This window comes from Lutzomyia longipalpis, chromosome 4, assembly GCF_024334085.1.
Source record: "Lutzomyia longipalpis isolate SR_M1_2022 chromosome 4, ASM2433408v1".
Classification (NCBI taxonomy): Eukaryota; Metazoa; Arthropoda; class Insecta; order Diptera; family Psychodidae; genus Lutzomyia; species Lutzomyia longipalpis.
In genome coordinates, this window is record NC_074710.1 from 24032257 (window position 1) to 24056902 (window position 24646).

General features: G+C 34.8%; 4 protein-coding genes across 4 annotated transcripts in view; 3 read left to right on the plus strand and 1 right to left on the minus strand.

Annotated features, from left to right (window-relative positions):
* The window catches only part of LOC129795035 (probable asparagine--tRNA ligase, mitochondrial), a 1173171-nt gene that overhangs the window by 937706 nt on the left and 210819 nt on the right, over positions 1-24646 (plus strand). The window lies entirely within an intron of this gene.
* The window catches only part of LOC129794972 (mucin-2-like), an 826140-nt gene that overhangs the window by 725733 nt on the left and 75761 nt on the right, over positions 1-24646 (minus strand). The gene's annotated exons all lie outside the window — the stretch shown is intronic.
* The window catches only part of LOC129795002 (sodium-dependent nutrient amino acid transporter 1-like), an 899230-nt gene that overhangs the window by 663765 nt on the left and 210819 nt on the right, over positions 1-24646 (plus strand). The window lies entirely within an intron of this gene.
* LOC129795108 (protein yippee-like) overlaps positions 1-24646 on the plus strand; it is a 65906-nt gene that overhangs the window by 918 nt on the left and 40342 nt on the right. The window lies entirely within an intron of this gene.

Sequence of the window (24646 nt, forward strand, 5' to 3'; positions counted from 1 at the left end):
TTTCTTACCAACAAAAAGAAATGAAGAGCATGAAGATGGACAAATTCGTGGCCCATAGAGAAATAAATAATATTGCATCCCTTGTAACCTAGAAAAGGTTTTCTGTGGAGCAACAAAAAAAAATTGTGCGCAGAAAATTTTCACCCATATGTACATTTGCGTTGAAAGAACGCAAATATCAACACTGGTGGATGGAGAAGATGAGCGAAAATGGAGCAAGAAGGTTTCCACAAACACTATGTGTGAGAATGAAATAGACTTTTAAGCAGAGAAATTGCGAGAGAAATGTCTTACAGAGAGAGAGTCAGATAGACGTCTTCCTTCCATTTGCAAGGGTATACCCAAAGATATACACTATCTCCAAGATGTGAACTCACCAATACTTTAGGCTAAGTGGATCCGCGCCATTTTTGGCCAATTTGAAATTTTTCTTGAAAAATTCAAATATAGTGAAATGAAGACAATTTTTGCACAAAAATGATAGTAATAGACTACCAAAATATAGTGTATTAGTTATTTTCCAAATTTAGCTAGGTTTTAATACAAATAATTAACTTCAAAGAATGAAACTTGGAACCACTCGTCCATGGACTCAGAAAATATGGATGTGAAATTCAGTCGTAAAAGGCTGCAAAACTCTTCAAAAGGGGGAAAAATTTAACAGCTATTGTATTCTATCTAGCTATAATAATACTGTTCTTAAGATATAAAAGAAAGTTCATTTGTCTGTCTCTAGCAAATGAGCGCTTCTAAAACGGCTTGGCCGATTATGGTAATATTTGATATAGCATTTAAGGGCATTATTATAAGCCAATACACAAGATTCCGCCCCTTGACTTGTCTCCTCATTGAAAATTGCACCTATCAAATGGTTCCTCAAGTATTTACTTATTGATAATTTTGGGCTAAGATGAACAAATAATTTTTTGAATACCTCCATAGAAAAATAAAAATTAAGTTTCAGTTAAAATTTATGTCTAGCATACCAAATTACATGATATCAGATTTTCATTTAGATCATTTAGCTCCCCTGACTTTTATGTATCCTTTACAGAAAAAATAGTTAAATTTTGACTAATAGTTAACTTTTACCTCTCTAATAGATCTATTAACTATTTTTGGGATATTATCCCCATTTAACATCCCTTATGAATCGTCCTTGAAATTTATTTTTCATCAGAATTCTTTTCTGACTGTATTTGGTTTCTAAAAAATTATGCTTATACGAAGATATCTTTACGGCGTTAAGCGCAAACTTCGGATAAAAAATAATTATAATTTGAAAGATTTGTTATAAGAGAGTGAATGGTGATGATATATCGATAACCTAAAGTAAAGGGTTAATAGGGGGGAAAATAAATACGACCATCTAAAACAGCTTGATATAAGAAGCTTCTGTACCAAACATCGCGAATGGATAAGTGGTATAGAATTGTATAGCCAATCACGAGTAACGATTACTAACAAACATATTCCTTTATTATATAGAATACGCGAAACGCAATCAAACCTCGCAAAACCTTCATAATATTATAATTATGTTTATCCGAGGTCATAAACCTTTGAAAAAATCGTGGCTAAAATGACTTACTGAATTTCTAAAAACTTCTGATCATATTTTCAATTTTGTATTGCTTCGAAAAGAATCACAAATCTGTGAAGTATTTTAGCTTTAATAAGCCACTAGTTTCATTTTGACACCAAGGACTTAAAAGTTGAAGGAAGGATGAGAAAACGAAAAATCCTTTCTCCCTCACACATTCCTTTCTCCCAAGGTGAGAGAGGGAGAAAGGATATCAGGAACAAATTGCACACAAATGCAATAACCAACTCATTTACAAAAAGGACTAGTGTAAGTAACTTACACATGCGCCTTTCACCAATACTTTAATCGAAAACAAAAGAACTATTTCAACATGCAAAGAATTTTGTTCCAGTCTTTCTGTTGAGTTCGTCTTTGGTATACCTCACACATTGCAGGATTCACGCAGGAATGATAGAAAAAAGAGAATTTTTTTTTGGGATTGTACACGTTCATTTCCCACCCACGCAGATGTGTTTCACAACACACATCCAAGAGAGTGTGAGAGAGAGGGAATAGAAATGTCGAGGAGAATGGGAAAAATGGAAAACAAGCGATAAGATAAAAATGTGTAAATTATTTTAAAAATAAATTTGATAATGCAATCTTTCTCTACTTTGGGATATCACTCTGCATTTTGCCTCGAAGTGTAAACAAGTAAATTAAGAGTGTGTGTACGTGAATGTTTTGAATTTGGACCTAGATCCCCTAGGGGGCTGTTTACATGTGATGTACTAAAAATACTATAAGCAAAGTTAGATTGTATTTATTTAAAATTGTTGCTGGTTGAAGCGCCGAACAGATCAGTATATTGATGCTGTTCTATCCATAAAAATGCCCTCGCGTTAACCTACGACAAAAGCCCCTTTTTACTACTTTTAAGTATGAGCGCATATATCATCTGGAACTAATTTAGCAATTTAACCAAAGCTTTCGACTCTGCAGTGGGTCTTCTTCAGTGGCATTTCCCATGTAACATTTTTTGGTCGCGGCGACGTAATTTCAGGTCGCGGCAACGTCACGCCACAAGTAACATCGCACCTCGCCGCGACGTAATGGCAACGTAAATGGGGAATTTTTCGACGTCATAGCGACGTAACAACAAGGTCGCAGTTTCGTCGCTGCGACCAGGCATGTGACCACATACGTAACCGCGACGTCGCTGTTACCTCCCTGTTACGTCGTCGAGTAGCGATGACGTTGCCTTTACGTCGCGGTTACGTCGCAATTTTTCGCACTGTCTGTCTCTGTTTTTCTCTTGAACATTCAACATTTCTATATTTTCTCTTTCTTTTTCTTTATTTATACCAATGCCATGGTGATGGCGCCATGAGTTATTACAACAAATATCCATACGGAATAATTTCATGGCGACCATCGCGTATATTATTTATTTTTATATGCATTTTTTGGGAAGTCATCACACCTAAAAAATATATGCCAATTTAACTACCGTCGCGAAAATTAATGTAGATTAATATAATAATGCTCCTTTATTAAAAAATAATGATTTACAATTATTTTATTGCCATTAAAAATTGAATTTTCTTGATTATTTTTTTTTATTTTTTCTAAAATTAGATTTATATATTCTAAGGTGGAAAAGCTTTAAAATATTGCTCAATATATTATATAAATTGAGAAATAATTTGTTAAAGTTTGCATTGAAATATTTGAACTCCCGCCAAAATAACCGCCGCCAAAAGCCGTCGCCATGACACCCAAAAAAATAAACTTCCATCGTCGCAAAATCCTACGACTTTTGTTGGACATTTCCAACATTACTCCATTTTCAGCTATATTGTTCATATCGGTTCATATAATAAATTAATTATTTTAGAAAAATCATATTTTTTGTCTAATAAACAATAATTTGGCCTAAATTAATTATTATGAAAAATAAAAAAAAGAAGAAGTTTTATATTGAGATTTTAGTCGTTAATATGAATAATTCTTTTTGTTGGAGTTTTTAGTTTTGGCAAAATGGTCAGTTTTTTTTATTATGGGTGAAATTCACCATTCAGACAGTCTTAAGATCTCAAGATTTCTTAAGTTTTCTTAAGAAAAACTTAAGATTTCTTAAGTCAGACTGAATTTTAGGCTAAATGTAATATTTTTTGATGATTTTTAAGATTTTCGATGTCTTAAGACCATCAGGAGCATTTTTTAAACTTAAGAAATAGAAAATTGTATTTATCAATTTAAAACAAAGAAAATGCATTTTTGAGTGTACAAAGAAGCTGTGTTTCTTTGAAGAAAGAATCACAGCTAAAATGTTACTTTTCAGGACAAATTCAAGTGATAGTAAGCTGTTTTTCTTTCATTTTTATAACTTTTTCCGGATAAAGAATAGAACAAACTGGCACTCAAAAGCACGGCTAAAAATTATAATAATTTTCCCAAAATATTTTCCAGAGTGATTTTCCTCAAAACACCCCCGGAAAATTCTTCAGAATCATTCAGTGCCCTTTAAGCAAGTATTAAGAATGCTTAAACAATCTTAAGACTGTCATCAGTGCATGATGATTTGATTAAAGCGAATTTTCGCATTTTGTACACTCAAAAATGCATTTTCTTTGTTTTAAATTGATAAATACAATTTTCTATTTCTTAAGTTAAAAAAAAATGCTTTTGATGGTCTTAAGACATCGAAAATCTTAAAAATCATCAAAAAATGTTACATTTAGCTTAAAATTCAGTCTGACTTAAGAAATATTAACTTTTTTCTTAAAAAATCTTTAGTTTTCTTAACTTTTCTTTAAAAAATCTTAAGTTTTCTTAAGAAATCTTAAGTTTTTTTGAGAAATCTTAAGAAATCTTCTGTCTGAATGGTGAATTTCACCTTATATTTGGTAAACGTTTCGGTTATTTTGAACAAAAATTGGTGGTACACAGAAGCTGTGCTATTCTTTTCTTCGAAAGAATCACAGATAAAAGTGATCATATTTGGCAAAAGATGGACACTTATGTTTGGAGAGGAATTCTTTTTTTTTTTTTGAAAATAAAATTTGGTTACGTGGAATATTGGAGAAATGGGAAGCGAAAGAAAAGTTCACTGCCGGAATCTCGCGAGTTTCTTCGTAGGAAAATGGATTAAATATATAATGTTAAGCTTTCAAAGTGCTTTCATTTCACATAGAAAGGAATTTACTAGAAAAGCTAGAAATTAAGAAAAAAAATCAAAATGTTTTACACCAATAAAACGGGAAAATTCATGTATTTCCCAGCGCTTTTCCGGGAAATGAGAACTATTTTCTTGAGTGTTTGACAATTTCCAATGATAATTTAAAAACAAAATTTGGTTACGCCTTAACTCTTAAGGAAATTACCGTCATTTAATATCTCTTTACTGTCATTTTGACTAAATTTAATCATAATTTGACCAAACTTTCCGTCACTTTTGCTTTTATTACCTACATTTTTCCAAACTTATCTTAAGCTATTTATACAAAATCTATATAATAAAGAAAGGTCTGTTTGTTGGTAATCTTTGTGTCTGTACAGCTATACAAATCTACACCGTTTAACCGATCGTGATGAAATTTGGTACAGAGGCCCCTTATATCAGGCGCTTTCGAGTGGCCGTATTCATTTTCCCCCCAAAGCCCCCCTTCATGTAGCCCCCATATAACTCTCATGTATTTTTTGCGAATTTTTGAATTTGGCGCCCGAAATGTTGTATGAAAATGATTTCTTCTCTTTGCAATTTTTTTGGGGTTGATGAGTAACCCCAATCTACGTATAAATCAATACAATTTTTTTCTCTCTAAAATTTGCGCGAAGCGCAAAACCCCCCGCGAAGCGGGGCGAGGAAAATTGGAGCGAAGCGACAATTTACCTCGTTAATATTAATATTAAAAAAAAATTGTATTAAATAAACAAAATTAACATTTCAAAAAAGTGAAACCTTTAAATAGCGAATAAATAATATAGAAAAGAAGTACACTCACAGATTGAAAACATATAAATCACCTTTAAATAGCGTTTCGTTTCTTATGGAATATTAGAAAAGATGATTTTAAAATTGAAACTATCAGTAAAAGATTCGGAAAATTTAAAAATTTTTCTACTAAAATGCACCATAATCTAAGAATATTTTTTCTGGATTTTTATTATATTTTTTATTATATATATTTTTTGTAATTTAATACAATTTTGTGAAATAAAATCGCGTTCATTTATTATTTTTGTTTCGAGCCAAATTATTTTTTTTTAAATATTTATTTTTACTTATAATGATTTTAAAGTATTTTTTTTCTTTAAAAAGCTATTAAAAATATATTTTAAAATTTTTAATAATAATTATTAGATTTGTCCAATACATTGTCCTGAAATTCCGCAGACAATGTCGGCGAAAGTTCTTTTGCTGGGTGCAATGAAAAAACTCTGTGACATTTCATGTCAAAGATTTTCAATTTCTGCCTTCAGAAGAAGAAATTGATCTATTTTCTTGCTAATTTCCACCAATGCATGCCATGTAATGCCATGAAACATTGATCCAGGTACTCTGGATTCTATGCTACCTCATATTTGTCCACAGCTAGAAGAAAATTCGCTGGGAAATTCCCTATTTATGTGAAGCTTCCCATTGTTTACATTTTTGGGGACGTTGCCGCGAGGTAATCGCTACGTAATAACGCGACGTCGCAAAATTACTTAATTGGTCGCGAAAATTACCAAAAAATACATCTTATGATTTTATGCATTTTTAGCTATATTTACGACCACGAATCCACTAAAATATCCTTGCTCTCTCATAAAATGAAGATAGAGCAAGTAATTTGATTAAATAATTAAATATTTGGGCTATTTTGGGAAGGTAACAATCTTCCATTGCGAGTGTGGTCGCGGTTACGTCGCAATATGACCATTCGGTTACCATGCATTCATGAAGTTGCGGGATTACCAAATTGGTCACAAATGTTACCATGGGGTATGCTTCATTATTTTTAGCATAATTTATCATTTTTATGCCAACCAATGCATTGTATTGTCCTTGCTCTTCTATAAAATGAAGATCTAGCAGGTTATTTGATGAAATAATTAAATATTTAGTCAGTTTTTGCAAGGTAACAATAGGTCATTGAGAGTGTGGTCGCGGCGACGTTGCGCGCGACCATATTGCGACGTTATGCCTACCATTTGTTCACGACGTCACAAGATTACCAAATTAGTCGCAAAAATGACCAAATGTTCTATTTTGATAAAAAACTAAATTATTGAAGTATTTTTGAGGATAATTTGTATTGGTAATTCATATTTTCTCATTTTATGATTTTTACAAGAAAAATTGCATTACAAATGTGAATATTTTGTACAATTTGCACAAAAATGTTTTCATGGTAATTTTTGTGACGTAAAGGTTTCGTAACAGCGACGTCGCAGCCGCTACCATATCGCTTGGTAACAAGGCGACGTAAAGGTTACGTCGGCAGAACGTTGTGTGACCAAATCAGCTCTCTGGTGGTCACAAAATGTTACATGGGTTAGGATATTTTATTAAACACAATCTTTCAACAAAATCCCCTTCCCACTCAGTGTTGGCTATCTGTTATTATCACTCTCTTACTCTCTTCTCTCTCTCTTTTTTTTACTTCATTTCACAATGCTCTCTTCTGATCTTTACACTCATTCACTCTATGAGCAGGGTAACATTAGCTCTATAGTGAGTCAGAGTACTATAAAACTTTAGATTGAGCCATTATTATTTTCTAATGTATGACAATTTATTAATTTATTTTAACACTTCCTTATCTCTCTGGAAAAACAAAGTAAAAGAGGAAATTAATTTTTTTAACATTAATTTATTTTTTTGGCCTAATTGCCCAAGACCGTAACATGTTGAGAGGTAACATACCGAAATAATTAAAATTATTTCTTTATTGAACAAAAGTTTTTTTTAAGGACAATTCAGGCAAAATACAAGGAAACGAATGAAGAGCATAAAATAAAAATTTATGATCTGTACCATTCTGAAACCAAATATTTGGTCAATGATAAAATTTGATAAATTGATTAAATATTTATATTAATTTTATCTTTTCAACAAATTCGTCAAAGTTCATTACAGCAGGACTATCTGTTATAGACTTTACGCATCCTCTTAACAGGGTATCTGCTTTGTTTTGTGATTCAGCATGATATTTTGTTTACATCTCTTAACATCCCAATGTGACATTTCTTTCTATTTTTTCACTCGCATTTTCGTGTGAATTTATTATTAGCACCATAAACTGTGATATGTATGTATTCAATGTTTTGAATGTTGGTATGTTAAATAAATATATAGGAAATTGCGTCCCCGGGCAAATGTGAGTTTTAACACGTACTAAAGGTCCTTATAAGTGATCTCAATTAATGTTCTAAACCTCGATAAAAGAAATTTCTTTGATCCTTTAAAGTCGGGAAAATTGATTTTTTAGTTAATCTATTATAATAATTATTATTTCCTGTAAATAAATCCTTTGGGTAGTAAAATGGCTTATAATTATGTACTACATAGCATGTATTCATTCCTTATTTGCTAGAGCTCCATAATTGATATCGACTTGCCCCCCATCACAATAATATGTTCTATTCACGAACGTGAATTACAAATCTGAACCAATCGATAGTACTTGATAAAATATGCGGATATTTCATTTCAATAAAATAAAAAAATCTATTTTTCTTTTAATTTGAGTCTTAAAATCATATTTTCAGGAGTTTTTTTTTCAATTTATTTTTATCCAAAAATAATTAATAATTACGTCAATTTATTTGTAGGCGAATAATTTTCCCAGAATTTTCCTTTAATGTTCCGCTTAATTGGATGAAAATGTACAGAAATGATTTTTTGATTGCATAATGAAAACATTGTTATATATAAATTTAGTATATACATACAAATAGCTGGCGCTACATAGTCCAAGAGTTTTGTACATAATGTTAAAATGTGAAATTATTGATCAAAAAATAAGAATAACGAATAAATGATTAATAATCTCCAAAGCATTTCTCTATTTCTTCATCACAATCCATCATATTATTTACTTCTTTGTTACATTCCGAATGTGCATAAGACAAAAGTAGTATGTGCCTACCTATTGTATATATAGAGAAAGGGAGAAAGACGTTTGCCAAGAAGCATGAAAAATGCAAAATAGAATGACAATTACACCTACTTTGAATTCACAATATGTACATAACTTCTGTTGTTATGCAATTCAATTGTTTTGCTAACTACCCAAGCCCGTACTTGGGGGGGGTTTGTATTTGTGTGCTTGGTGCTTTTTTATGTAATTCATTTCGGTGTGATCGAAGCCAGAAGGAAGAGATTTCTCAATAAAATGGTTGATTCTCACACACGAATGCCGCGCAATGGTTTGGCACACAAAATGGGTGAGAAGGAGAAAGGTTTAGAAAACAAAAACAACTTTGGGAAGAAAATGATTTTCCCGTCCCATACTACCGCATTCGATGTTGCGAGGATGAAGTATAAGAAGGTGGACGGGGAGGTGAGAGCGGAGATTTGTTTAGGCTAAAAAATGTATGACGCCTTTGGCTTCAATCCCAAACGGAGTACAAAATGATTTCTTTAGGCAAAACAGATCAGAAGAATTAGTGAAAATCCTCATCCTTCCACTTTTCATGATTTCAACGGACGTAAGCAGAAGCTAAAATAACGTTTAATTGCATTTATAATTGAGAAATCTTCTAATTGACCTCTAGATAGTCCTAAAATCTATAAAGAGTTTCTTTTTAGGTAAAAATAAATAAAAAATGAAGTATAAATTAAACAACATTAAATTTGAAATAATTTGCTTTTTAGCACAATTGATAGAGGGTTCGACTCTCATCGAAAAGGCATAGGTTCGAATCATCAATTAATACAAATTTTTCTTCTTTTTTTTTTTTACTATTTTTTACACTCGAATATTAATACTTTTTCCCCGGTTTGCCCTACTCGCATTTTACTTGCCCGGAAAATTTTAGCGGAAATTTTTTTTTTTATTTAAAGTTAAAGCTCTGTGAGGAAGAAGACAATATCTTTGAATTTATATTCTAAACAGGTCACACTTGTCATCCCTATTTATTCTTAAGCACAAACCTTTTGATATAATAAATAATAAAATAAAACTTTAAAAAAAAAACACAGGAAATTGATATTAAATCATATAAATTTTGTTTAAATTAATGTGTGAAATATGATGCATTACAAAACATAATAAAATATTTATTTACATAAAATAATAAATATATTCTCATGTTTATTTAATTTTAAATCTTGAAGAAGAGATAAGAAAAAGAAACTGCTGTAGGGAAAATTAAGGGGAATCGATCAATTTTATGAGAAGGAGAATCGTGGCAAAGAGAGCGAGAAAAGTTTGCAGAAAGCGGGGTCACATCAAGTGAATGTTTTCTAGTAGAAGTCAGCTGTTTTAATGCTCAAGAGACTCCCTTTTGCTTGTAGAGGTGCAAGAAAAATCCTCGATAATTCTCTCTTTTTCTCAAACACTATTGCTGTCCCATTCTAACTAGTTTTTCTTTTGAATTTCTTTGTCTACCAATACAAATTTAATTGTTTTTCTTTTTTTTCTGAGACGTTATAGAGCTGTGTATGTATGTAGATATGGGTGTGTTTGTGGTTTATTGTGGTTCTGCAAAATGGAAATGACCCCCTTTGGAGTCTCTGTCTTTTAGAAAATAAATCCTTCTCACTTTGCACACTTCTACCTCTCTCGCTTGCTCTTTTTGAAATTATGTATATACATAGCAACTTCCATGTAGGTAATTTTCAATTAAGTTTTTTTTTTCAGAATTACCTAAATGAAATTGATATGCATAGAAGGGATTAAGTACGTGGAAAATTGGAAAATAATTCCACACTGAAAGAAAAATATTTTATCTATAAAGGAAAATGTTGCCTGTCGATTGATGGAAAACCTATATAGGGGAAAAATCAATACGTGCACGTAATATGTAGATTAAACCATCAGTAGGAACTAACTAAAAGCGTGGGCGCTTTGGAAATGTCTCTCCTGGACAATTCTATACTTTGCCTTTTCTTATAACCCTTCCTTTATTTATTCAATACGTAGAAAATAGTTTTTCCATCGTTGATACCTATCTATATGAAAAGAGCCTCAAACGCCTCAACCTTGTTGCGCAGTAATTTCTGATCTCAATAGATAAGACAGTACTGAACATTTGGGGGCTATTTTATGAATTTCACTGCATATTTCGCATTTTTTCCGTATACTTCAACGAATTTCCTCTCAACCTCAAATTAAATTGCTACACTGTCATTCAAATTTTAATTAAAAAGCTACTAAAGTCTTTAGTAACTGAATTTTAACTAAAAATTTTAGTAATTTTGATTCGACTCACTAAACTCTTTAGTTCTTTTCACTAAAGTGTGTTTTTTATTAGTACCTACTGGTAAGTAAGATTTTCAGTTTTACACCCTTAAAACTAAACTTTAGTAGCCAATTTAGTCAAATTATTAACTAAAGTTTCCAGTAAATACATAACTACTAAATTCTTTAGTTCTGTCAAGCAGAATTTTAGTAGAAATTACTACAATAGTTTTTTTTTTCTTTTTTAACTAAAGTTTTAGCAATAATAATCAGAAATTTATTTAATATAACTTAATTAATATGCATTTTGAATCTTATGAAATATTTTGAAAAATCAACTGTTAATTCTTGTAATCAATTGTTAATTTGCGAAAATAAGTGCTGGTTTTAGTACTGGCAACGAAAATTTGAATGACAGTGTACATATATCACTGACGTAACTGGTGTATGAAATAACATATATAGAAGGTACCGATTAAATTGCTACCCAATCAGGGATTTTCCTTGTAATTCATATAAAATAAAAATTGTCACGAACATAAAGAAATGTTCCCTCGCAGCATTAAATCAATGGCGGAAATTGCGTGAAAGTGCATCGTCTTGATGTTTGTGATGATACTGAAGAGCAAATCAATTTACATTCACTCAACTGCCAATCACGGAATTCACGCAATTTTCCAACATATAGAGGAAAATTTCCTTTGAAAGACTTAAAGTACAATACAGCATAAATTTTCCATATATTTTTTTCTTCGGAAGAAACAGTGAGATATTTTAATTTTAAATGAATTATTTCAGTTTAAATTTCAGTTGATTGTTACGTCGAAATCAGCATGACATCCGACATATTTTGACGTAAAAACGTATTTGAACCTTAAAGTTGACATTTATGCGATTTTAAACGTCAATAATATCAAACTACAAAATACTCTGTTTAGATAACTTATTACGAAACATTTCTATTTAAAATCTCTTTTAAATATAAACGATTGACAATCAAATAGAAACTTTTGACAGGTAGCCATTTTGAAATCAACTAAAAATCAATTTTTCAATGTAAATTTCAATGCAAAACTTGTTTTTATGAAAATTTACGCTCACTAATATTTTTAAAATCTTTTTTGAAGCTTTTTCTTGAGTTACAAAGCAGCAAGAATTTATTGCTAGCTTTTCCTTTGACTAATTAGTTAAACATTCTACGTAGCTACATAATATTAATACTCATTGGACTTTATCCGAATGTTTCAAATGACTGCGTCACCCCAAATTTGTAAGGTAAAGGCAATATGCATGAAAATTTGTGAGCAAATGGAACAAAATTAAATTAGAAATTTTAATCACAACAAATAATACTCAAGAGCCTTGACATATTAGCGTAATTTCTTTATATTGACATTTTTACGCACTTTAACGCGTCATTTCCTGCAATGTGACAAAGATAACAATCCTCATCGTTGAATTTGTACATAGCTATGGATTATATTATATGTCGTATGAAGAAATAAAGGCAACAAACGTGAATTGCGAATAAATTCTCTGAGATGGATGCTAAATAGATTTGAATTGTTAACCATTTTAGCGTGATTATTAACCTACATTTCTCAATTTAGTACATAATATATTTTACTTTCTGACCACAACATCGTGTCTTGTGGCAAAACAAACAAGTCTCAGCTCATTGTCAGATTATTTCCTTTTTGCGCCGAAAATTTCATTAAATATGTAAAGTTTCCACTGCGGAGATTTATTATGTTGCATTATGGGGGACCATTGTTGTTTTTCAGGCTAAGTTTGAATTTAATATTTTTTGGCTTACTACCAACTTTAGTATATAGAAAACTTTTTGCTTTTGTTATTGAGCAAATGTGTTTTTAAAATATAATATTAAATCGTTAGATAATTCGAAACTTTTCTACCATTTTAAGGTTTCAATCAATCGGCAAAGTGATTAAGGGAAAATTAAAGACAATCCTACAATTTCTTTAAGGTATATTTTAGAACTTAACCTCATAGTCGCTATGATACTTTTACATGAATTATTTAATCTAACTTCACCTTGTTTATTAGATATTTCTAAAAAAAACGAAAATTATTTATATTATGCAATTTATTACCTTTCCGTAGACCCAATTAAAAAAATTCAAAAGGTTAAACTCCACTTATTTTTTTTTTGAAACACAATAAAAGCGGAAAATATCAATGAACTTCACAACACAGCTGTAAAAAAAATTGCTTCACTCTTGTGTGGTATTATATTTAATCAACACATGTACGCACCTCGCACAGTTTGTATGCGGGGAAATAAGAAAGTGTCATTGACACGAGCGGGAGTTGTGATGTGAAAGAACGATTATACTGAAGAGTGGAAATTAATGATGATGCACTCTGAAGTGCACATCAATGAGGAAATATCCACAAAGTGAAGCGAGGGGTGGTGGGTGGGAAAAGGCAAAATAAACATTTTGAAAGATCAACCAAATTGCCCTCAAGAAAGTTTAATTATTGGATAAACAATTTTCCAGACATCCATTAGTCACATGAGTGAGAGAACTTTCCCAGCTTCAGCATACAATGGATGAAATGTTATCTTGCACTACTTGACAAAGTCACTTGAAATTCAAACCATTTAAAAGTTTAAATTAATCTCTATTCACTTTCAAATAACAGTTTGTTATCTTTTTTTGAAAGATTTTTATTTTTTTTTATAACATTTGACATATTTCTTCTAACGTATAAGACATTGGCGTAGCCAGACAAGGTCACTGGGTGTCTTAACAACTTAGGGCTTAAGGTCATTTAAGCTTTTTCTTAACCTGAAAGGCAAAAAAATATATACATTTTTTCAGGCTAAAGAATGAATTTCAAAACATTGAGCAAACGTCAAACGTTAGAATTTTTTTGACAGATGTCAAATTTTCCTTGTATAACATTAGAAAAGAAACTTAAACGCAGGAAATTTCAGTAAAATACCAGATATTGGAAAATTTTCAATGAATATCAAACGTTTGAAATTTTCATATAATGTCAAAACGTGTAAATTTTTGTGGTGGGTAAACGGAAAAACAAACGTAAGAAAAGTAATGTAATTATTTTATGTATTATGGGCAATGTCCAAAATAATTTTCATTCAGGAAACAGACAATCAATCACAATACGAAATGTTATCAAAAAAATGTCAATCTGACAAAAGAAACGTCAACTGCTAGAAAATAAACATCAAACATTAGAAAAATAAAATCAAACGTTAGAAAAAACTCCAAACATTATCAAAATATTTTCAAACATTAGAAAAAGAAAGACATATGAACAGAGAAAAGAAACTTCAAAAGTCAAAGAAAATGCCAAAGTTACAAAACAAACGTCAAAAAAGTTTAAAGTTTTTCTGAATTGAAAACTGTTAAAAAAGAAATTGAAAATTTACAAAATTTTTAAAACTAGGAAACGTTTGAAATTTTTGTAGAATATCAATTGTTAGAGAAAATTAAACGTCAAATAATGTAAGTTATATAAAAGAAATGTCAAACGTAACTGTCAAACGTACTGCAAATACAAGTTCGTTATTATTAATGCTTTAGGATTTTATATTTTCATTTCAACTTCAAAGTTGTTTTATTTTTCAACAATTTTATTTTTGTATTTTAAAACATTTTCATTGACACTGATTTCTACATAGTACATACAGATGTACATATGTGATATCATGCTTATTTTGACGTATAAAATCGTTAAAATGACAATTTTAAAGCTCAAAAGAATTTTCGCGATATACTACATAATATAGAGAGTATCAATGTGGAATTTATACGCAGCAGGTGAAGAAATCGATATGAGTAAACAATTTTTCATAAATGAAAAAGCAATAATAAAAAAATCTAATTAATTCCAAAGTATGAAAGCTTTAAAATTTGCTCATCGCTTCTTTGGATAAATAATTCATCCCTATAGCGTTATGTAAATGTTGACACGACGAGTAGAAGGATCAGGCAAACTTTTCATGTTTTTAATCCTATAAAACTCTGGAATTCTGGGTGGGAATTTTCGCGAGTTTATTTGTTCAATCGTTGTGTAAGTTAAAAATAGACATGGAAAACAGCATAAATGGATGACGTGTTGAATTTTCCTACCCGTACCCCTTCTGCAGTGGCATATGCGGGGGTTGGAATTGGGTTCTACTTACACCCAGGAGAGGTGATTCACCTTCCAGTCAGTTTGTAGGTGTTGACAACATGATATCAATAACCTCGTTTGTCTATGGGATGATGTGCTCTAAGGTTAATTATTTTGTCATGGCGCCAGTTTAACTCATCATCATTGTCATTTCTGATGAGATTTGTTAGCAATTCTCTTATCGTCGCACAAAGGGGGTTAGGGTACGTACCACGGTGTTGGGTTTTTTGTGTCATGCATAATGCAATTAAGCTCATATCCATGACGAGACAATTTTCATATTAAACTGATACATTATGTCTGAATGTTAAATTATTCAAATAATTATGTACAGATTCACAGGAGCGTGATATTTGTTTTGTTGTTAGAATTTTATGATTTTTCCTAGAAAAAAAGAATCATTAATAAAATTATTATGTTTCCCATTAAAAATTATTTTAAATCGTTTAAATCAAAATGAATAATAAGGGGCATTTTAATGGTAAATTAATAAGAATAAATACCTATCTATATCGATTTTATTCCGAATTAGAATTCATTCACTTCCTCCCCAACCCACCTCTTTTCCATCGATATAAAAATAAACAATTTTCCATTTATTTAATAAATTATCGATTAATTTTCAAAATAACCGCCCACAATGAATTTTACATTCTTTATACATTCAAGAGCAATTAATTTGAATAAGTACCCATCTATCTGCATAATATTATGCCCATTTTAGCAAAAGAAATTCCATTTTATTTAACATTCTATTTACATAGATAAATACTTTCTTTATGCAGCTCAAATTTCATCTTTTCTCCATAATTTCATCATTCAAGTGGCGCAACCACATCATGCTAAGTGGAGTATATAGGAGAAAGAAGTCGCTCAAGTGTCATTAAGGTTATTAAAAGAAATCAACAAAGTTAAACCAATTTAAAGTTCTCTTGGCATTTATTTCTTCGTATTCTTTTACTCTTTCCTTTTAAATAATTTTATCCACCCTGTAGTCTTCTATTATTCATAAAAGAATTTCAGAGAATTTTATGCAAAAGAATTTATAAAAATGAATAATTTTGGTGTGGTAGAAGCCGCTACTTTTTTTTTCCAAAGGGAGAGTCGTTGTACAAGTGCACGATGAATTTTCATGCTTGGAATCTATTTTTGGGTATAAATAGGTCGCCCTGCTTGTACATAGAGCATTTCAAGCGCCAAAAGTGTGCCTCCAAATGCTTTTGGTGTCTTCCGGAATTAAAAGCGTTATATATAGAAGAGTTTGAATTTAAATGCATTTGCGTGGGAGGAAACTTGAGAAATCCGTGTGATGAATTTGAAAATTGAGAAATCGCCCAGGCAGGATAAAAATGGAACAAATTATATATTTTTGGACTCTTCATGTTTCATTTTACTTCCCTTCAACGTCTTTGATTTTTAAATAGCCTTAGCTGTGAGAGATTACGACGATGGAAAACTTTTGATCAATGTTTTAACGTTTATTTCAAGACTTTTTAAAAACTTTTTCTTACAAAATTGACTGGAAAATCACTAGAATTCTCGATTTTCAGACAGTTTTGAATTCTAATTAAACTTCAATTTAACAATTTTTTAAAACTTTGGTAAGCAGAAATTTGATCGATATTAATTAATTTGCATGAGACAACCCAACACGCATCCTTCCGTAGACTTTGTCACCTTTGTACTGTTCTTATCAAGTCAGAAGACTTAAATCTTCTTCATTGAATTTATCTCAACACAATATATTAGCATAGGAGATTAGGTGAGATTTATTATACTTGATAGAATAATCAAATATATCCCATGAGGTGAACTTGATGGAAATTTTAACACTTTGAGATCCAAGGCTGAGTTTATCTGGTTCACTATAACTTTCTTCAACTTTTTTCTTTTTCTTTGATCAGATAACAAACTAAGAAAGCCTTTTTATTAAAAAAAAAAACAAATAAACACATACATATTTCTGTAATAAAATTATTTATGAAGTTTTTCATGTAATTTTGTTTTTTAGCTGTGTTTCTTTCAGACACAGCTTTTGTGTACCGAGCAAAATCGAAAGTCGTCAGATCGGGCTCAAACTTGGGATGAGCACGAATTAGGGTCCCCACATTCCAAAAAACGTATGCGCCAAAAATTTTTTTTTCCGGCCGTCCGGCCGTCCGTCCGGCCGTCCGTCCGGCCGTCCGGCCGTCCGTCCGGAGTTCAGAGCTAAATTGCAAGAGAACGGTAATAGATAGAGACTTGCGGTAAACGGCAAAGTTTAAATATCGACCGGAAGACATCCGATTATGACGTCAAATTTTACCCCCCACCCCCGCGTCCGCCATTTTGAATAACCTCAAAATTTTGTTTTCGCTATATCTCAGTCCCTGTAACAGCTAAAAATCTGAAATTTTGATATGTTGTAGGGGCCATCAAGAGCTTTCCAACGATACCTCATTTTCGAAAATCGGTCAAGCCGTTTAGTCAATATGGCCGTCATAATATTTCATCGAAAATCGACCATAACTCGAAAACGGCTTGACCGATTTTGATCAACCCGGGCTCAAATGAAACAATGGGTGTCGAATGGGAATACAGACCTACGGATCGGTAATCCAACTCCTACTTCAACCTCCACGTGGTGACACCTGGGCACCCAATTTATTGGGTGGCTAACTGAAGAGGGGGGAGAGGGTGCAGACCCAAAGCACCAGTCTTTTGGGAAGTGGCTACCCCGAGACGCACTGGCTCTGGTAAGAAGCATCCTCTCTGGCGACCCTACGCCGCCGCGTAGCGTAGGAAACTAGCCAGTCTTTTGGGGTAGGTAGACGATGAAACAATACCCCCCGCGCCTAGGGCGTAAAATGGAAGAAAATGAAGGAAATGGCCCCGAGTATCCAGCGCCGAGAGGCAGGGGTGCTACAATCTCTGGAGACCTTACTATGGAAGTCACGGGACAGTGCTCCCATAGCGGACGTGCGCGCTGTCCTCTAGCACCGGATGTGGACGACCAGGCGTCTGGAGCTAGTAGTAGTGGTAGTACCACTACTGGTCCCACTCTGGATTTTCCGAACAATCGGGGAGTGCCGGTCCCGGACGAGTGCTTGGCGCATTTGAGGGTGTTCGAGATCAAGCTGCCATTTGAGATTAGGTCATGCACCGTGTGCCTCCTTTTTAAACAGGGGAACTTTCGGTCACACACACTGAACGATGAGGTAAACCACGCTAAGGAGTACCACAGCTCTCTCCAACAGATCTTTGTCTGTTCGAAGTGCAGCGATAAAAGGTACACCGACAAAAGATCAGCACTACAACACGTGCTTAGATGCAGTGGACCCCCATCACCTTCGACTATCGAGGCTCTCGCCTTCGTATGCGAGAGCTGCTCGAAACGCTTTGCGAGTCAGAAGGGCCTCAGTGTGCACCAAAGCAAGAAACATCCGGCAGTTCGAAATGCTATAAGAGCAGCTGCAGCGGGGCATACAGCAGTAACGGCATCTCCGTTAACTGCAACGAATGTAGAACAAACCACTAACAACAGATGGACCCCGGATGAGGTTGAGAAGATGCTGGAATTGGAGGTCCGGTTCATGGGGGTGAGAAATGTGGCTAAAGCCATGTTTGACTGTGGGGAACTTCCTAATAGAACACATGCGCAAATAAATAAAAAGAGACAACAAGTAACATATAAGCGACGAAGAGAAGTGGCATGGTCAAGGGTTGCTGGAAGCAGCGACCCACCAGCTTTTGAGGATGCTGATGAGAGTCCGGAACTCCAAACCGAGGTGTCGACTCCACTATCTACAGCCGTGGGGGAGGGATCGACTCCGGTATCGGTCGAGGATAACGGTGCTTCGCACAACTGTGGATTATCGCAAGGGGAAGAAGTTCACCCAAATCAGGACCAGCAAACAGGGCAACAGGCGACTAATCAGGAGGACAGTCCCAATGTTGATGCAGCTTGGCGCAGGCAAGTGCTAACAGATACAGTAGCACAGACTCCACAGGATCATTTCGCCCGAGCAGAGGAGTTGCTTAGGGTGCTTAGATTAGCACTAATTAGTGTTGGGAACTCGAGTGAGTCCGCGAGCGCCTTAGCAAGAGCAGCAAACATACAAGCTCAGCAATTCTTTAATGCAAAAATTGCAGCAGTGCCCAAAACAGGGGCGACCAGAACGAACAACAGCGAGGAGTCGGGGCGCCGATCAAGAAGGGGACGGGGGCGAGGTGCTCGAAGACAATACGAATATGCGAGAGTTCAAGAACTATTCCACAATGAACCCGGCCTACTTGCTAAGTATGTTAGGGAAGGAAAGACTCCCCATGAGGTTGTCGGGGGATCTCCCTCGACTAACGAGATTAAAAGTCTCTACAATGAATTGTGGGGTTCCAGGCCCGCAGTTCATCTCCCGGACATGGGCTGTCCGTCCCCTACGCGATCCGCGAATGAGGTCTTGAGCGCCATCACAGCAGAGGAAATCCTAACCCAAATAATGCGAACAAAGGAGAAAAGCGCTCCCGGATTGGACGGAATACGTAGACGCCACCTTCGTGGAGAGGTGGAACAAGAAGTGATTCGATGGTGGTTTAACTTGGTAATGACCTCAGGCGAGCTACCCCAAGAATGGAAACGAAACAGAACCACTCTGATCCTTAAAGATGGTAAGGATCCATGTAAGGCGGAGAATTATAGACCAATTACCATTAGCTCGATATTATCTCGCCTTTTCTGGGGAATAATAGACAAGAAAGCTCGAAGGTGTACAACCTTTAACCCACGTCAGAAAGGTTTTGTGTCTGAACCCGGATGCTTCAACAACATCCAAATTCTCCGCGATGTTCTGTGGGTAGCAAGGAAGACCGACGGTTTAACACTCGTGCAGCTCGACGTGTCTAAAGCGTTCGACACGGTCCCGCATGAAGCAGTTAGACCAGCACTACAAACAATGGGGCTTCCGGAAGCTTTCATTAGACTCGTGGAGGGATCGTATGCAGACGCAGCCACTACGATCACACATAAGGGAGAACAGATAGAAATTCAGCTGAAGCGGGGAGTGAAACAGGGCGATCCCCTTTCACCTTTCGTCTTCAATGCTGTGTTGGACCCACTTCTCAAGAGACTGGAGGGTTGCGAGGGCTTTAGTTTCACAGAGGGATGTCAACTCAGCAGCTTAGGCTTCGCTGATGATATCGTCCTTCTGGCTAGAAACAAGCGCGGAGCGGAGCAGCTGTTAAAGTGCACCGAGGAATACCTTCATGCTCTCGGGATGAAGCTATCACCATCGAAATGCACAGCCTTCAGCATTGTGCCGCACCAGCGTGCATGGTACATAGATAACCCGCTTTTGTGTTTACAGAGTGGGCACCCAGTACCATATGCAGAGCCTGAGGACTCTCTTCGCTATCTCGGAGTTGGAGTTTCACCCTGGAGCGGCATTGGTGCCGAACACCTGCAGAATGAACTTCTTAAAAGCCTGGATGGAACAAGCCGGCTTCCACTAAAACCCCATCAAAAGGTTCAGCTCATCTGCAGGTATTTGATACCCCACTTTCTGTACCAGCTAACCGTGATCACTCCCTCAATAAAGATGATTAGGCTCTTGGACAGATCTATAAGGGTATCAATCAAAAGAATTCTCCATCTGCCTGACTCAGTCACGACAGGATTCCTCTACACAAGGAATAAAGATGGAGGACTAGCGGTGCCGAGGCTTGAGACACTAGTAGTGTCGACCGCACTAAAATTAGGCCTCAAATTTCTCCAATCAGAGGACCCAATTATAAAACACCTATCGCTGGTCTCCGGACTCCTTGGACGAATGGAGAGAGTGGCCAAATCCGCCAGGCTGCAATGGCCGATAGAGTCTCCGCAGGTACTCGAAGAGTACAAAGCTCGTGAAAGAAAGCAGCAATTGGATAATTGGGCAGCCAGCGAAGCTCATGGAAGAGCAGTACACGCCTTCTTGGACTCCCAAGAGGCAAATCAATGGTTGTATCGGCCAACACTGCTCAAACCATGCCGATACATCTCAGCACTAAGGGCTCGCACCAATACGCTGTCCACTAAAGTCACAACCAAGAAGTATTTCGGCCACACAGACGTGACTTGCAGAAATTGTGGAGCACTTCCGGAGACCTTGGGTCACATTATGGGTCAGTGCACCCACACCAAAGCCACGAGGATCCACCGTCACAATAAGATCCTAGACCTTGTCATCGAGGAAGTGACGAGAAAGGATCCGGGGGCAGTGCTCACTAAAGAGCCAACATTTTCCCTCCCCGAAGGCGGCTACCTTAAACCCGACCTGGTGGTAAAGAACCGGGAAGGGGTCCTCTTGGTCGACGTAACAGTCCGCCATGAGGATATGGGTGGCCTCGCCGAAGGGGTAAGGGATAAATGTGAAAAATATGAGCCCCTTGTCCCCCTAGCCCAAGAGCGCTATGGCGCAACTTCTGGGCGTGTAGTGCCTATAGTAGTAGGTACTCGGGGGGCCATTCCGAAGGAGACTTTAGAGGGCCTAAACAGGCTCAGAATAGGCACAAAAAAATTTGCCACTAAAGTCTCCATGACCGCCATCCGTAGGTCCATAGAGATTTACCACCAGTTTATGGACTACGATGGTCGGTCGGGGCCAGGGGATCCATAATCCCAAATGCCCTCCTCCGTAGCCACACCTCCCCTCATATCGTTTGTCAACTGTGTCTATACAATGTGCACTGTGAGTTAATGTTTAATGTTTACCCTGACTTTTTAAGGGTAATTTTATTTAACTTATTTGTGCTGTCCCTATTTAAAACTTTTATAAGATTTTAAACTTGGACCAGAGTGATAAAGAAACGATCTGTGATATCAAACTGTGATATTACTTTAATAAGGGGGAAGGGATGGAACAAAACGGCTTGGGAGGCCTCAGACAAAGCGGGCCGTCAAATGGCGAGCCAAGTTAGGTGGACAGGATCTGGCAAATCAGTGCGTGCGGAAAACAATCACACACGCATGCACAGAAATAAAACACTAGCCGATCCTAAATGATAACGGCAACCGGGCCACAAGAAACCGGCAATTCCAGCCCAGTGCCATTGCCTGGGTTGCAGAAATCTCAACAAACCCTACAACTCTCTAGAACATCCAAAGTTTCAAAAGTGACCGCTAGGGGGCCAAAAATCAAAAACAAAATTTTCGATGAGTTTTCGATGAATATCTCGAAAACGCCATTATCGATTTGCTTCATTTTTTGATATGTTATAGCTGACTATATTATCTAGCTCCATGCCAAAAATGAAGAAAATTTATGTCGCCGTTCTCGAGATATAGCCTTCCAAAGTTAGCATGTCATATCTCGGGTTCTACAAGTCCAATTTTAATCAACTCAAGCGCAAATGAAAGGTTTCGTGAAACCCTACAAATGTCTAGAACATTGCAACTTCGAGAAATGACCGCGAGAGGCGCTAAAGTCAAAATCAAAATTTTCGGAAATTTCGAACTCGAATATTTCGAAAATGCCATTATCGATTTACTTCATATTTTAATATGTTATAGTTGAGATTAAGACCTTTCCAACGATGGTCTAAAAACGAAAATCTATGGAGCCGTTCCCGAGATATGGCCTTCTAAAGATATCTTAGGAACCTCTTCCAGCAAATTGGCGGTTAGTGTACTACATTTAACGGATTTCCTATAAAACATTTCAAACTTTCGTGAAACATGTTTCGTCTTCTTCTTCTTCTTTTGTTTTGCAACAAACGTCAGTGCCTTTGCAACTTTCGCGGTATTTACATGGTGGCGTATTTTGTGCAGTGAAAAAGTGTTTATTTTCGTTATTTAGGCTTATTTTCTTGATAGATTAGTGTAAAGTAGGGCGTAGATTCGCGTAGTGGAAGTGTACAGTGTGAAATACTCGTGAAGTGCAGTGAAAATCGCTTAAAAAGTACTATGAGTGTTGTGGGGAATTTGGGCGGTGCGGGGGGAAATTTGTGTTGTGCTGGAGCCCCCGCCGCGGGGGCGGGTGATTTCTTTTTTCAGGTAAGTATTTGTTACTTTCTATCCGTGTCTTAAGCTAGAAATTAAAATATTTATCAAAGTGCGTCACAAAAGTGCTCCCAAGTAAACAATTTTTTTGCTATGGAATTTTTCCGCGGAACTATTCTGCGGAATTATTTCTCAAATATTTTCCATGTAATTTTGTTGTTTTTATTCAGTTTATATTTTCTTACGCACCCTGGGCTCTACAAAATAGGAAAATTTTAGTTTTCACGTGCAACAATGTGTGATTTATGAGATAAATTGCAATGAAAAACCCTCGGGAGTGATTCCTTTGGGACAATTAAATTATTTTCCAGCCATAGATTCCCACAATTCTGATTTTTTTTTATCATATAAGTAAATTTAGGGTTATGTAAGCTTGAACATTTTTCTTCGCGCAAAATACAGTGCACGTCCACATTTACGAATATAATTGATTTCAAAAGAATTCTCAAGTCGAGGCAAGATTTTAAAATCGTTTTTTTTTTTTTCAAACTCTAAATTTCCTTTTCATTATTTTTGTATGAATACCTTGAAGTTGATTGACATATTATCAGTCAAATAAAAGTGCTTTTATTCAATTTACATTAATAAAAAAAAGAAAATTGGTTTTTATTCCGATATACTCATTTAACATTTTTTTCTCAGCACTGTATTTGATGATAAAAGGGTAGAATTATGCCTTCTGACAATTCTTGGACCTACATACGTGTATTTTGCTCCATTGCTCAAGCACATTTTCCAGCTAATATATTCTATACGGACTTATTTATTAATAATTTTTGTCTCTTTTAGAAAAAAAAATTTAATAAGAAACATCATAAATAAATACCTGAAAATGTTTGAAACATGTTTCACAACCCTATGACGTGTTTCAATGAAATACAAAAAGGGCTTTATTCATTTTATTTTAAAAAATCAGCAAGGAATGTGCAGCAAAAAAAAAAAACGTTTTTTATTGAAATATGGCTAGTAGAAAAAATTTGGAAATGTAAAAAATAAAGACCGATAAAAAAGATTTTTTGGAAAATTCTAGATTTTCAATGTACATTTTTTTTTACTTTTTTCGCCTCTTTCCCAAAATTAGGCACCTTCACGCGTTTGCAAAAAGATTTTCCCATGCATCGGCCAGAATTTTTCTTTAATTTTCTTTCGAAATCTCCTTAGTTACAATATTTTATAATAAAATAGTTTTTTGACTTTTAAGGAATTTCTAGAACAAATTCCGTTAGCTTCTTAATCAAAATCGAAATAAAACATGTTTCATTACAAAAATGCTTCAACTTTCTAATAAAAAAATATTCGTAAAGTTTTAATTGATTTGGGCATTTTTCAGCTTCCATAATTGGGTGTATAACAAAATGAAAATTTTCGAAATCTTGAAACGTCAGGTGTAAAAAAGTTGTAAGAATAGCCATTTCCAAAAATATTTTCCTGCGAAAATAATAAATTTTATCTCGGTAAATGTACGATTGAAATTCAAAAATTTCCCAGCGCAATACCAGGCTTTTCCCATCAATCTGATTTTTTAAAGATTTGTTTTTCAGAGATGTC